This window comes from Gossypium arboreum, chromosome 3 (genome assembly GCF_025698485.1).
Source record: "Gossypium arboreum isolate Shixiya-1 chromosome 3, ASM2569848v2, whole genome shotgun sequence".
Classification (NCBI taxonomy): Eukaryota; Viridiplantae; Streptophyta; class Magnoliopsida; order Malvales; family Malvaceae; genus Gossypium; species Gossypium arboreum.
In genome coordinates, this window is record NC_069072.1 from 132,654,017 (window position 1) to 132,668,721 (window position 14,705).

The following is a 14,705-nucleotide window of genomic DNA, read 5'->3' on the forward strand; positions in this document are numbered from 1 at the left end:
CTGGGTTCTTGGATAAAGGCCTTTGAAATTATTATGGTAAATGAATGTCACAAGGAAGTATGTGGTCTAGTGGTTGTGGCGTCATTAAGGTTGTATGGGAGCCTGGGTTCAAGCCTTGGCTCTTGCAATTTATTTTGGGTTTTTTAAAGGGAACCTGGACTTTGGCCTCTAGACCTTATAATTAATTGGGGATAAAATATGACACAAAAAGCCTTGTGGCTTAGTGGCAAATAGCGTGTGGAGCATCGAGGGAGGCATGGGTTCGAATCCCATGGCAAGCAAGGAGCATTTATTTTGCTAACAGGGGGCGGCAAGAGTTGGTGTTGAATTTAAACTCTAATGTTGGAGGGATCCCACATCAGGAAGCTAATATAAGAGTGGTTGTGAAGTCGGCTTTAAATAGAGGAACCATGAGGAGAGTAAATGTACCTTTCTTGGTCGATCCCTTCATTTGTATGGCGTGCTCGTTTGGGTTGGGTGTCGGCTAAGAGTGCTCGGGCGTGGATTAACTCCAGTCTCCTATCGGTGTGTATTTCTTACTACTCTAGTCAGTAGGATGGCTACTTGGACGCGATGGTAGAAAGGGGTCATGTGGGCCCAATGGGCCTCTGAGCCCAATTGGATAAGTTGTTTGATTGTGTAGTAAATATTGGACTAGACTAGATGAATCTAATATTTGTGGCTAGATTTGGGCTAAAAGGGCCACACGAGCGTGGGGGCCCATTTGGGCGAGAATGGGCTTTAGAGCCATTAGTATCGTTATCCATGTTTAGAATACTTTAGTTTACTAAAATTACCGAAATACCCTTAGTTTGTAAAAATACTAAAATACCCTCGATTTGTAAAATTACTGAAATACCTTCGACTTGTAAAATTACCAAAGTACCCCCGATTTACAGAATTATCGTTTTACCCCCGATTTACATAATTACCATTTTACCCCTAATTTACATAATTATCGTTTTACCCTCGACTTACAGAATTACCGTTTTACCCTCGATTTACAAAATTACAATTTTACCCTCGATTTATAGAATTACTATTTTACCCTTGATTTACAGAATTACTGTTTTACCCTCGATTTACAAAATTACTAAAATACCCTTAGTTTGTAAAATTACCAAAATACCCCTAGTTTGTAAAATTATCAAAATACCCTTGGTTTGTGAAATTACCGAAATACCCTCAATTTGTAAAATTACCAAAATACCCACGATTTACAAAGTTACGTAAATACCCTTGACTTTCTAAAATTATAGAAATACCATTGGTTTACAAAATTCTTGAAATACCCTTGGTTTGTAGATTTACCAAAACACCCTTGTAGGATGAAATGACTAAAATACCCCTATTAGGTAAAAAGACCGTAAAGCCCTTGTAGGGTAAAGTGACCGTAATACCCCTGTATGGTAAAATGACGAATATGCCCTTATGTTCCGTATGGTGATGTGCTTAGGATTTACATATATTGATATTGGAATAGTTAAGTTTGAGTGACGGTGGTGGTTATCGTGGCGATTGATTTTGAAGCGTTTCAACTTCAACCCGTAATGTGTGTCTTGACCCTCGTAATAGCTTAGATTAATATTTGATGAAAAGTCAAAGCTTCATATTTTAGTGATTCGGAATTAATATTTAGATCTATTTTCTCGCACGTTTAAGTTGGATTCTAGCGGATATGGGGTAGGAAGGTATTTGGAGCGTTCTTCAATGAGTAGATCTCTTGGTAAGTATTGAACCTTCTTTCCATTTGTATCTTGTGGTTTAAGAAAAGTGAAAACCCTCTCACGACTAAGGCTAAAAGGGTTTTTGGTGTTATTTGGTTTGTTGGTGCTAGTGAGGATTAAAGGCTACCGATCGAGGAGTGTGTGAAAAGCTTGGATCATCGGAGTGACTAAATCTAGTCATCAACTTGGCAAAGGTATGAACCCAAGGGCCATTGTGGATGGTGGCGAATGTGTAAGTGATGATAATAGGTAGTTTTGATTTGGTTTAATAATAACATGGTCTAATCTATAAGTGGTTGATTATAGAAGAAATCGCATAGGAGATCTCGTCAAGGAATATCGCAAATCGGTGTGTAATGAACCCTTTTCATAGCTTAAGCGATAAGATTCGAAAAGCGAAATCTCAAATTCGGCATTTCGAGGACTTGTGAGCAGCGAATGCTCACTAGTTAGTTAGAATCGATGAGGCGGTGATCGAGAACGATGGAAATGGTAAGAATGTGATTTTTGCCGTTCTTGGTAAGTTGGGCCTCGAGGTAGAAGTGGGGCCCATTTGGCTTTCGGGCCCATTTGGGTAAATTGGTAAAAAGCAAAAATCATTAAATTGCATGATAAGACCGTTAAAACCGTTATGGAATCTAGGCTAAATGGGCCTAGATGACGAAATTGGCTAAGTAGGGCCCATTAGGGTTTTAGGCCCAATAACTCGATTTCGCTAAAAATGGGCCAGAATCACTGTTTGCACCCATGTATTGTTAGTAATCGTGAATGAACATGGAAAACCTAATTTTTGGTAAAATTATGAGATTACCCTTATACCATGAAAATGACCGTTTTGCCCCTAGGTAAAAATGACCATTATACCCCTAGGGTTTATGTATGATTTTAATACATGGGATTTTGATAAATATGGTATGTATGAGATGCACATGACATGTATGATATGCACATGATATGTATGATATGCACATGATGTAATCATAAGCGCATTAGGTTGGGTTTTATATGGAAGGAGGAAGTGAAAAGGGCTTATGCCCTGGTTATCAAAAGGGCTTATGCCCCAGATTATAAAAGGGCTTATGCCCGATTATTGAAAGGGCTTTTGCCTAGTTATTAAAAGAGGCTAGGCCTCGGTTATATGATAAAGCACTATCTTTGCCGGTGGAGAGTTTGGCGGGGTGGGTCGAGTTAATCCCCACATGGTGTGTTGGTTGGTACGGGTGGTGGGTTGAGTAGTCTCCCCAAATGGGTTGCATTCTTTCATTGAAATTATATGTGACATTGAAATGGGCCTAAGGGCCATACCGTTTCTGATAAAGGCTTGACCCGATAATATGAAATATGAAAAGGCTTGACCCGGTGTTATGGAATATGAAACATGAAAAGGGCTATGGCCCAAGATATGTTGAGATTGGATTTGGGCTTAGACCCAACAGTCGTTATTATTTTGGGCTCTGAAAGGGCTTGTTGCTGTCGAGTTTCCAAACTCACCCCTTTCCTTAACCTTGCAGTGAGCCTTGATGTGGGGACTTGGGCGGAGAGGATTGAGTAGCCACGGTGATTGTCTTTGGACTTTTAAATAGCGTTGGTTTTCATTAGTTTCCTTTAATTATTATTTATTTTTGGGTTGTAATAAGGCCATTTTAACTTTCCTTTTATTTCTTTTCGGGATTATTTTAATTTGAATAGCTTCAAACACAGTTAATAATTATTCAAATGGGCTAGACTTAGGGCGTGTTTTCAAAAGCGATACTTGTTTTCAAAAGAGTTCAACACCACGATTAATCGATTTATCAAAGTCGTTCACTTAAACAAATTTAAACTCGATATAAAAAAGTGTGGCTATGGTTGTGAGCATGTCTAGGATTGGATCCAATCAAAGAGCTTGGTACTTAAGCAGCCTTCATGGCTCACCTCCTCTGTCTCGGATACCTACCTAGTGCCCAGCTTCCATACACTTTGTTAACTCAACAAAATATATGGTTTTAAAACACTAAAATGGAACGTGGGTTTTCAACTCCAATGTGGCACGTCAGATTCGGCCATAACGTCTGGGCCGGGTTTGGGGTGTTACATTTAGTGGTATCAAAGCTAAGTTGCAACAACTCGGCTGTGGATCGGGTCCGAAAATTTTTCAAAAATTTAGGCCTAAGAAGGGTATTTTTGGAAATGGTTTTTGAAAAGTTCATTTTAAAGATGTTTTATGAGTATATATGTTAAAATGGTCCAAGTTTTTCTGTTTTAAATCAAGAGTTTCAAAATAAAGGGTGTTTTCAAATCAAAGTTTTTAAATTTCTATTTTCAGTGATCAAAAATATGGTTTTCGAGTTTTAAATGGATTGAGAAAGAAGTGGCCACTGAATCCCCGGCACCAAGTCTGTAAGTATACTATCTTTTACGTTATGTATATGATGCTATGAATAGAACTGAGACCCTACTATGATACTCTAGATAGGGTAGAGTCAGTAAAACCCTAGAATCTTGAGACTATAGCTAGGCTTTGATTCTATGAAAATAGAAACTTTAAAATACTATCTCTGCATAAGACATATGAATAAATAGTAAAATTTTTGAGATCTTGGTAGTTATTTGATATGTGTACTGGTAATGTAGAGTATTGATATGGATTCTGAGGGTAAGCAAAGTCTTCCAACTTCGGGTTGCGGTAACTCGGAGCTTCGTACTGAGGCACTGGCCGAGTTAGTAAGGAAAGTGGTAGAGGAAGTATTGGATACCAAAATTAAGGAAATTAGGGAAACGCTTCAAGTAGGGTGCTTGGAGTGTATGAAAAGGAAGGATTCTAGTTCTTAGAAAACCAAGCCTCGTTCTGTGAAACATGTTAAGGCATGACCAAACTATCCAATCTGTAAAGACTGCAACGGACGCCATCCGGGTGAATACCATAGGAAGACAGGAGCATGTCTTAGATGTGGGTCCAAGGAGCATCGAGCTCCGGATCGCCAAGTTTATTTTATTTAAATATGTGTTATGAATTGTATGCGTGCTTGATAAATGTTTCTTTACTTTGGTAATTAGATGTTCTGGGTCGTACTAAGAATTATTTTTAATTAGAGTGCGTAGCGGAAGCATAGAGGTTTGACTTGAGTAATACGGTTAGTTGATAGTTGGAAATTTCGAGGACGAAATTTCTTTAACGGGAGTAGAATTGTAACACCCCGAATTTGGTCCTAGAAGTATTGGGCCTAGAAGTATTGGGCCTTGAGTGGGAGTCCGTAAGGAGGTTGTATATAGGTATTTAATTGTGCAATGAAATGACACAATTAAATGTCCGCTTTGGTGGTTAATGGCCCTGAGAAGTGTTAGAGAAATCTTGGGTTCAAACTTGGGCTTTAGCAAAAATTTTGGTATTAAGTGAAAAAAACCTGGGTGCTTGGATGAAGGCCTTTGAAATTATTATGGTAAATGAATGTCACAAGGAAGTATGTGGTCTAGTGGTTGTGGCGTCATTAAGGTTGTATGGGAGCCTGGGTTCAAGCCTTGGCTCTTGCAATTTATTTTGGGTTTTTTAAAGGGAACTTGGACTTTGGCCTCTAGACATTATAATTAATTGGGGATAAAATATGACACAAAAAGCCTTGTGGCTTAGTGGCAAATAGCGTGTGGAGCATCGAGGAAGGCATGGGTTCAAATCCCATGGCAAGCAAGAGCATTTATTTTGCTAACGGTGGCAAGAGTTGGTGTTGAATTTAAACTCTAATGTTGGAGGATCCCACATCGAAGCTAATATAAGAGTGGTTGTGAAGTGGCTTTAAATAGAGGAACCATGAGGAGAGTAAATGTACCTTTCTTGGTGATCCCTTTTCTTTGTATGGCGTGCTTTCGTTTGGGTTGGGTGTGTCGGCTAAGAGTGCTTGGGCGTGGATTAACTCCAGTCTCCTATCGGTGTGTATTTCTTACTACTCTAGTCAGTAGGATGGCTACTTGACGCGATGGGCGAAAGGGGTCATGTGGGCCCAATGGGCCTCACAGCCCAATTGGATAAGTTGTTTGATTGTGTAGTAAATATTGGACTAGGCTAGGTGAATCTAATATTTGTGGCTAGATTTGGGCTAAAAGGGCCACACGAGCGTGTGGGCCCATTTAATAGAGAATGGGCTTTAGAGCCATTAGTATCGTTATCCATGTTTAGAATACTTTAGTTTACTAAAATTACCGAAATACCCTTAGTTTGTAAAAATACTAAAATACCCTCGATTTGTAAAATTACTAAAATACCTTGACTTGTAAAATTACCAAAGTACCCCGATTTTTACTGAATTATCGTTTTACCCCTGATTTACATAATTACCGTTTTACCCCTAATTTACATAATTATCGTTTTACCCTCGACTTACAGAATTACCGTTTTACCCTCGATTTACAGAATTACAGTTTTACCCTCGATTTATAGAATTACTATTTTACCCTTGATTTACAGAATTACTGTTTTACCCTCGATTTACAAAATTACTAAAATACCCTTAGTTTGTAAAATTACCAAAATACCCCTAGTTTGTAAAATTATCAAAATACCCTTGGTTTGTGAAATTACCAAATACCCTCAATTTGTAAAATTACCAAAATACCCCGATTTACAAAGTTACGAAATACCTTGACTTTCTAAAATTATAGAAATACCATTGGTTTACAAAATTCTTGAAATACCCTTGGTTTGTAGATTTACCAAAACACCCTTGTAGGATGAAATGACTAAAATACCCTATTAGGTAAAAAGACCGTAAAGCCCTTGTAGGGTAAAGTGACCGTAATACCCACGTATGGTAAAATGACGAATATGCCCTTATGTTCCGTATGGTGATGTGCTTAGGATTTACATATATTGATATTGGAATAGTTAAGTTTGAGTGATGTGGTGGTTATCGTGGCGATTGATTTTGGAAACGTTTCAACTTCAACCCGTAACGTGTGTCTTGACCTCGTAATAGCTTAGATTAATATTTGATGAAAAGCAAAGCTTCATATTTTAGTGATTCAGAATTAATATTTAGATCTATTTTCTCGCACATTTAAGTTGGATTCTAACGGATATGGGGTAGGAAGGTATTTGGAACGTTCTTCAACGAGTAGATCTCTTGGTAAGTATTGAACCTTCTTTCCATTTGTATCTTGTGGTTTAAGAAAAGTGAAAACCCTCTGTCGACTAAGGCTAAAAGGGTTTTGGTGTTATTTGGTTTGTTGGTGCTAGTGAGGATTAAAGGCTACCGATCGAGGATGTGTGAAAAGCTTGGATCATCGGAGTGACTAAATCTAGTCATCAACTTGCAAAGGTATGAACCCAAGGGCCATTGTGGATGGTGGCGAATGTGTAAGTGATTATAATAGGTAGTTTTTGATTTGGTTTAATAATAACATGGTCTAATCTATAAGTGGTTGATTATAGGAGAAATCGCATAGGAGATCTCGTCAAGGAATATCGCAAATCAGGTGTGTAACGAACCCTTTTTCATAGCTTAAAGCGATAAGATTAGAAAAGCGAAATGCCAAATTACGGCATTTCGAGGACTTAATGAGCAGCGAATGCTCACTAGTTAGTTAGAATCGATGAGACGGTGATCGAGAACGATGGAAATGGTAAGAATGTGATTTTTGGCGTTCTTGGTAAGTTGGGCCTCGAGGGGCCGAAGTGGGGCCCAATGGGCTTTCGGGCCCATTTGGGTAAAATTGGTAAAAAACGAAAATCTGTTAAATTGCATGATAAGACTGTTAAAACTGTTATGGAATCTAGGCTAAATGGGCCTAGATGACGAAATTGGCTAAGTAGGGCCCATTAGGGGTTTTAGGCCCAATAACTCGATTTCGCTAAAAATGGGCCAGAATCACTGTTTGCACCCATGGATTGTTAGTAATCGTGAATGAACATGGAAAACCTAATTTTTGGTAAAATTATGAGATTACCCTTATACCATGAAAATGACCATTTTGCCCCTAGGTAAAAATGACCATTATACCCCTAGGGTTTATGTATGATTTTAATACATGGGATTTTGATAAATATGGTATGTATGAGATGCACATGACATGTATGATATGCACATGATATGTATGATATGCACATGATGTAATCATAACTGCATTGGGTTGGGTTTTTATATGGAAGGAGGAAGTGAAAAAGGGCTTATGCCCCAGTTATCAAAAGGGCTTATGCCCCAGTTATAAAAGGGCTTATGCCCCAGTTATTGAAAGGGCTTTTGCCCCAGTTATTAAAAGAGGCTAGGCCTCCAAGATATGATAAAGCGACTATCTTTGCCGATGGAGAGTTTGGCGGGGTGGGTCGAGTTAATCCCACATGGTGTGTTGGTTGGTACGGTGGAGAGTAGCGGATGGTGGGTTGAGTAGTCTCCCAAATGGGTTGCATTCTTTCATTGAAATTATATGTGACATTGAAATGGGCCTAAGGGCCATACCGTTTCTGATAAAGGCTTCGCCCGATAATATGAAATATGAAAAGGCTTGACCCAAAGGTTATGGAATATGAAACATGAAAAGGGCTATGGCCCGAAGATATCTTGAGATTGGATTTGGGCTTAGACCCAACAGTCATTATTGTTTTTGGGCTCGAAAGGGCTTGTTGCACACCGAGTTTCCAAACTCACCCCTTTCCTTAACTTTGGTGAGCCTTGATGTGGGGACTTGGTAGGAGAGGATTCAGAGTAGCCACGGTGATTGTCTTTGGACTTTTAAATAAGCGTTGGTTTTCATTAGTTTCCTTTAATTATTATTTATTTTTGGGTTGTAATAAGGCCATTTTAACTTTCCTTTTATTTCTTTTCGGGATTATTTTAATTTGAATAACTTCAAACACGGTTAATAATTATTCAAATGGGCTAGACTTAGGGCGTGTTTTCAAAAGCGATACTTGTTTTCAAAAGAGTTCAACACCACGATTAATCGATTTATCAAAGTCGTTCACTTAAACAAATTTAAACTCGATATAAAAAAGTGTGGCTATGGTTGTGAGCATGTCTAGGATTGGATCCAATCAAAGAGCTTGGTACTTAAGCAACCTTCATGGCTCACCTCCTCTGTCTCGGATACCTACCTGGTGCCCAGCTTCCATACACTTTATTAACTCAACAAAATATATGGTTTTAAAACACTAAAATGGAACGTGGGTTTTCAACTCCAATGTGGCACGTTAGATTCGGCCATAACGTCTGGGCCGGGTTTGGGGTGTTACATTTAGTGGTATCGGAGCTAAGTTGCAACAACTCATTTGTGGATCGGGTCCAAAATTTTTCAAAAATTTAGGCCTAAGAAGGGTATTTTGGAAATGGTTTTGAAAAGTTCATTTTAAAGATGTTTTATGAGTATATATGTTAAAATGGTCCAAGTTTTTCTGTTTTAAATCAAGAGTTTCAAAATAAAGGGTGTTTTCAAATCAAAGTTTTTAAATTTCTATTTTCGGTGATCAAAAATATGGTTTTCGAGTTTTAAATGGATTGAGAAAGAAGTGGCGCACTGAATCCCCGACACCAAGTCTGTAAGTATACTATCTTTTACGTTATGTATATGATGCTATGAATAGAACTGAGACCCTACTATGATACTCTAGATAGGGTAGAGTCAGTAAAACCCTAGAATCTTGAGACTATAGCTAGGCTTTGATTCTATGAAAATAGAAACTTTAAAATACTATCTCTGCATAAGACATATGAATAAATAGTAAAATTTTTGAGATCTAGGTAGTTATTTGATATGTGTACTGGTAATGTAGAGTATTGATATGGATTCGAGGGTAAGCAAAGTCTTCCAACTTGGTTCTGTAACTTCAGAGCTTCGTCTTGAGGCACTCGGCCGAGTTAGTAAGGAAAGTGGTAGAGGAAGTATTGGATACCAAAATTAAGGAAATTAGGGAAACGCTTCAAGTAGGGTGCTTGGAGTGTAAGAAAAGGAAGGATTCTAGTTCTTAGAAAACCAAGCCTCGCTTACGTGAAACATGTTAAGGCATGACCAAACTATCCAATTTGTAAAGATCAGCAGGACGTCATCCGGTGAATGCCATAGGAAGGCAGGAGCATGTCTTAGATGTGGGTCCAAGGAGCATCGAGCTCGGGATCGCCAAGTTTATTTTATTTAAATATGTGTTATGAATTGTATGCGTGCTTGATAAATGTTTCTTTACTTTGGTAATTAGATGTTACGGGTCGTACTAAAATTATTTTTAATTAGAGTGCGTGGCGGAAGCATAGAGGTTTGACTTGAGTAATCTGGTTAGTTGATAGTTGGAAATTTCGAGGACGAAATTTCTTTAACGGAGTAGAATTGTAACACCAATTTGGTCCTAGAAGTATTGGGCCTAGAAGTATTGGGCCTTGAGTGGGAGTCCGTAAGGAGGTTGTATATAGGTATTTAATTATGCAATGAAATGACACAATTAAATGTCCGCTTTGGTGGTTAATAATACGAGAAGTGTTAGAGAAATCTTGGGTTCAAACTTGGGCTTTAGCAAAAATTTTGGTATTAAGTGAAAAAAACCTGGGTGCTTGGATGAAGGCCTTTGAAATTATTATGGTAAATGAATGTCACAAGGAAGTATGTGGTCTAGTGGTTGTGGCGTCATTAAGGTTGTATGGGAGCTTGGGTTCAAGCCTTGGCTCTTGCAATTTATTTTGGGTTTTTTAAAGGGAACCTGGACTTTGGCCTCTAGACCTTATAATTAATTGGGGATAAAATATGACACAAAAAGCCTTCTGGCTTAGTGGCAAATAGCGTGTGGAGCATTTGAGAGGAGGCATGGGTTCGAATCCCATGGCAAGCAAGGAGCATTTATTTTGCTAACGAGTGGCAAGAGTTGGTGTTGAATTTAAACTCTAATGTTGGAGGATCCCACATCGAAAGCTAATATAAGAGTGGTTGTGAAGTGGCTTTAAATAGAGGAACCATGAGGAGAGTAAATGTACCTTTCTTGGTGATCCCTTTTGCTATATGGCGTGCTCGTTTGGGTTGGGTGTCGGCTAAGAGTGCTCGGGCGTGGATTAACTCAGTCTCCTATCGGTGTGTATTTCTTACTACTCTAGCTGTAGGATGGCTACTTCGAGTCGCGATGGTAGAAAGGGGTCATGTGGGCCCAATGGGCCTATGGGCCCAATTGGATAAGTTGTTTGATTGTGTAGTAAATATTGGACTAGGCTAGGTGAATCTAATATTTGTGGCTAGATTTGGGCTAAAAGGGCCACACGAGCGTGTGGGCCCATTTGGGCCGAGAATGGGCTTTAGAGCCATTAGTCTCGTTATCCATGTTTAGAATACTTTAGTTTACTAAAATTACCGAAATACCCTTAGTTTGTAAAAATACTAAAATACCCTCGATTTGTAAAATTACTGAAATACCTTCGACTTGTAAAATTACCAAAGTACCCCCGATTTACAGAATTATCGTTTTACCCCCGATTTACATAATTACCGTTTTACCCCTAATTTACATAATTATCGTTTTACCCTCGACTTACAGAATTACCGTTTTACCCTCGATTTACAGAATTACAGTTTTACCCTCGATTTATAGAATTACTATTTTACCCTTGATTTACAGAATTACTATTTTACCCTCGATTTACAAAATTACTAAAATACCCTTAGTTTGTAAAATTACCAAAATACCCCTAGTTTGTAAAATTATCAAAATACCCTTGGTTTGTGAAATTACCGAAATACCCTCAATTTGTAAAATTACCAAAATACCCCTGATTTACAAAGTTACAGAAATACCCTTGACTTTCTAAAAATTATAGAAATACCATTGATTTACAAAATTACTGAAATACCCTTGGTTTGTAGATTTACCAAAACACCCTTGTAGGATGAAATGACTAAAATACCCCTATTAGGTAAAAGACCGTAAAGCCCTTGTAGGGTAAAGTGACCGTAATACCCCTGTATGGTAAAATGACGAATATGCCCTTATGTTCCGTATGACTGATGTGCTTAGGATTTACATATATTGATATTGGAATAGTTAAGTTTGAGTGACAGGTGGTGGTTATCGTAGGCGATTGATTTTGGAAACGTTTCAACTTCAACCCGTAACAGGTGTGTACTAACCCTCGTAATAGCTTAGATTAATATTTGATGAAAAGTTGAAAGCTTCATATTTTAGTGATTCGGGAATTAATATTTAGATCTATTTTCTAAGCACGTTTAAGTTGGATTCACAATGGATATGGGGTAGGAAGGTATTTGGAACGTTCTTCAACGAGTAGATCTCTTGGTAAGTATTCGAACCTTCTTTCCATTTGTATCTTGTGGTTTAAGAAAAGTGAAAACCCTCCGTCGACTAAGGCTAAAAGGGTTTTTGGTGTTATTTGGTTTGTTGGTGCTAGTGAGGATTAAAGGCTACCGATCGAGGAGTGTGTGAAAAGCTTGGATTATCGGAGTGACTAAATCTAGTCATCAACTTCGGCAAAGGTATGAACCCAAGGGCCATTGTGGATGGTGGCTGAATGTGTAAGTGATTATAATAGGTAGTTTTTGATTTGGTTTAATAATAACATGGTCTAATCTATAAGTGGTTGATTATAGGAGAAATCGCATAGGAGATCTCGTCAAGGAATATCGCAAATCAGGTGTGTAACGAACCCTTTTTCATAGCTTAAAGCGATAAGATCTAGAAAAGCGAAATGCCAAATTCGGCATTTCGAGGACTTATGAGCAGCGAATGCTCACTAGTTAGTTAGAATCGATGAGACGGTGATCGAGAACGATGGAAATGGTAAGAATGTGATTTTTGGCGTTCTTGGTAAGTTGGGCCTCGGTAGAAGTGGGGCCCATTGGGCTTCGGGCCCATTTGGGTAAAATTGGTAAAAACGAAATCTGTTAAATTGCATGATAAGACTGTTAAAACCGTTATGGAATCTAGGCTAAATGGGCCTAGATGACGAAATTTGCTAAGTAGGGCCCATTAGGGTTTTAGGCCCAATAACTCGATTTCGCTAAAATGGGCGAGAATCCTTGTTTGCACCCATGGATTGTTAGTAATCGTGAATGAACATGGAAAACCTAATTTTGGTAAAATTATGAGATTACCCTTATACCATGAAAATGACCGTTTTGCCCTAGGTAAAATGACCATTATACCCCTAGGGTTTATGTATGATTTTAATACATGGGATTTTGATAAATATGGTATGTATGAGATGCACATGACATGTATGATATGCACATGATATGTATGATATGCACATGATGTAATCATAAGCGCATTGGGTTGGGTTTTTATATGGAAGGAGGAAATGAAAAAGGGCTTATGCCCTGATTATCAAAAGGGCTTATGCCCTGATTATCAAAAGGGCTTATGCCCCGATTATAAAAGGGCTTATGCCTAGTTATTGAAAGGGCTTTTGCCCGATTATTAAAAGAGGCTAGGCCTCGGTTATATGATAAATGACTATCTTTGCCGATTGGAGAGTTTGGCGGGGTGGGTCGAGTTAACCCCACATGGTGTGTTGGTTGGTGCGGTGGAGTGTAGCGGATGGTGGGTTGAGTAGTCTCCCCAAATGGGTTGCATTCTTTCATTGAAATTATATGTGACATTGAAATGGGCCTAAGGGCCATACTGTTTCTGATAAAGGCTTGACCCGATAATATGAAATATGAAAAGGCTTGACCCGGTGTTATGGAATATGAAACATGAAAAGGGCTATGGCCCAAGATATGTTGAGATTGGATTTGGGCTTAGACCCAACAGTCATTATTGTTTTGGGCTCTGAAAGGGGCTTGTTGCTGTGAGTTTCCAAACTCACCCCTTTCCTTAACCTTGCGGTGAGCCTTGATGTGGGGACTTGGTAGGAGAGGATTCAAAGTAGCCACGGTGATTGTCTTTGGACTTTTAAATAAGCGTTGGTTTTCATTAGTTTCCTTTAATTATTATTTATTTTTGGGTTGTAATAAGGCCATTTTACCTTTCCTTTTATTTCTTTTGGGATTATTTTAATTTGAATAACTTCAAACACAGTTAATAATTATTCAAATGGGCTAGACTTAGGGCGTGTTTTCAAAACGATACTTGTTTTCAAAAGAGTTCAACACCACGATTAATCGATTTATCAAAGTCGTTCACTTAAACAAATTTAAACTCGATATAAAAAGTGTGGCTATGGTTGTGAGCATGTCTAGGATTGGATCCAATCAAAGAGCTTGGTACTTAGCGACCTTCATGGCTCACCTCCTCTCTCGGATACCTACACGGTGCCCGCTTCCACACACTTTGTTAACTCAACAAAATATATGGTTTTAAAACACTAAAGCGGGCGTGGGTTTTCAAGCGCAATGTGGCACGTCGATTCGGCCATAACGTCTGGGCGGGTTTGGGGTGTTACACAACCACTACACGCCATCGAAATTGCGGCGAGGCGCGGATATTGTGAAGAAGTCACGGATCTGAGATATTGTGGCTAGGCCACGAGCAGATATATATATATATATATATATATATGTATGAAACCACCAGATTGCGATGAGGTCCGGATATTGTGAAGTCACGGAAACGAATATATGTGGCGAGGCCACAGATTGCGATGAAATTGCCGAGCGCTTCCTCTATCAATATAACCCAGATCCCATGCAACAGATGCACATGTCATGGCATACAACATACAAAATCAGAATATCATGCCCATATTTGAATCAAACAGACACAGTCAAGTCATTCATATCACCAACATATATTCACAATCAAATCCGTCAACCACACAGTCCAAGTTAGTCACTTGCCCACAAGGGCAAAACAGTCATTTAACACCCTAGGGGCAAAATGGTAATTCTACCCTACAGGGGTATTTCAGTAATTCTACCTTACAGGGGTATTTCGATATTTCTACCCTACAAGGGTATCTCGGTAATTCTACCCTACAGGGTTATTTCAATATTTCTACCCTACAGGGGTATTTTAGTAATTCTAACCTACAGGGGTATTTCAGTATTTCTACCCTACAAGGGTATTTCGACAATTCTACCCTACAG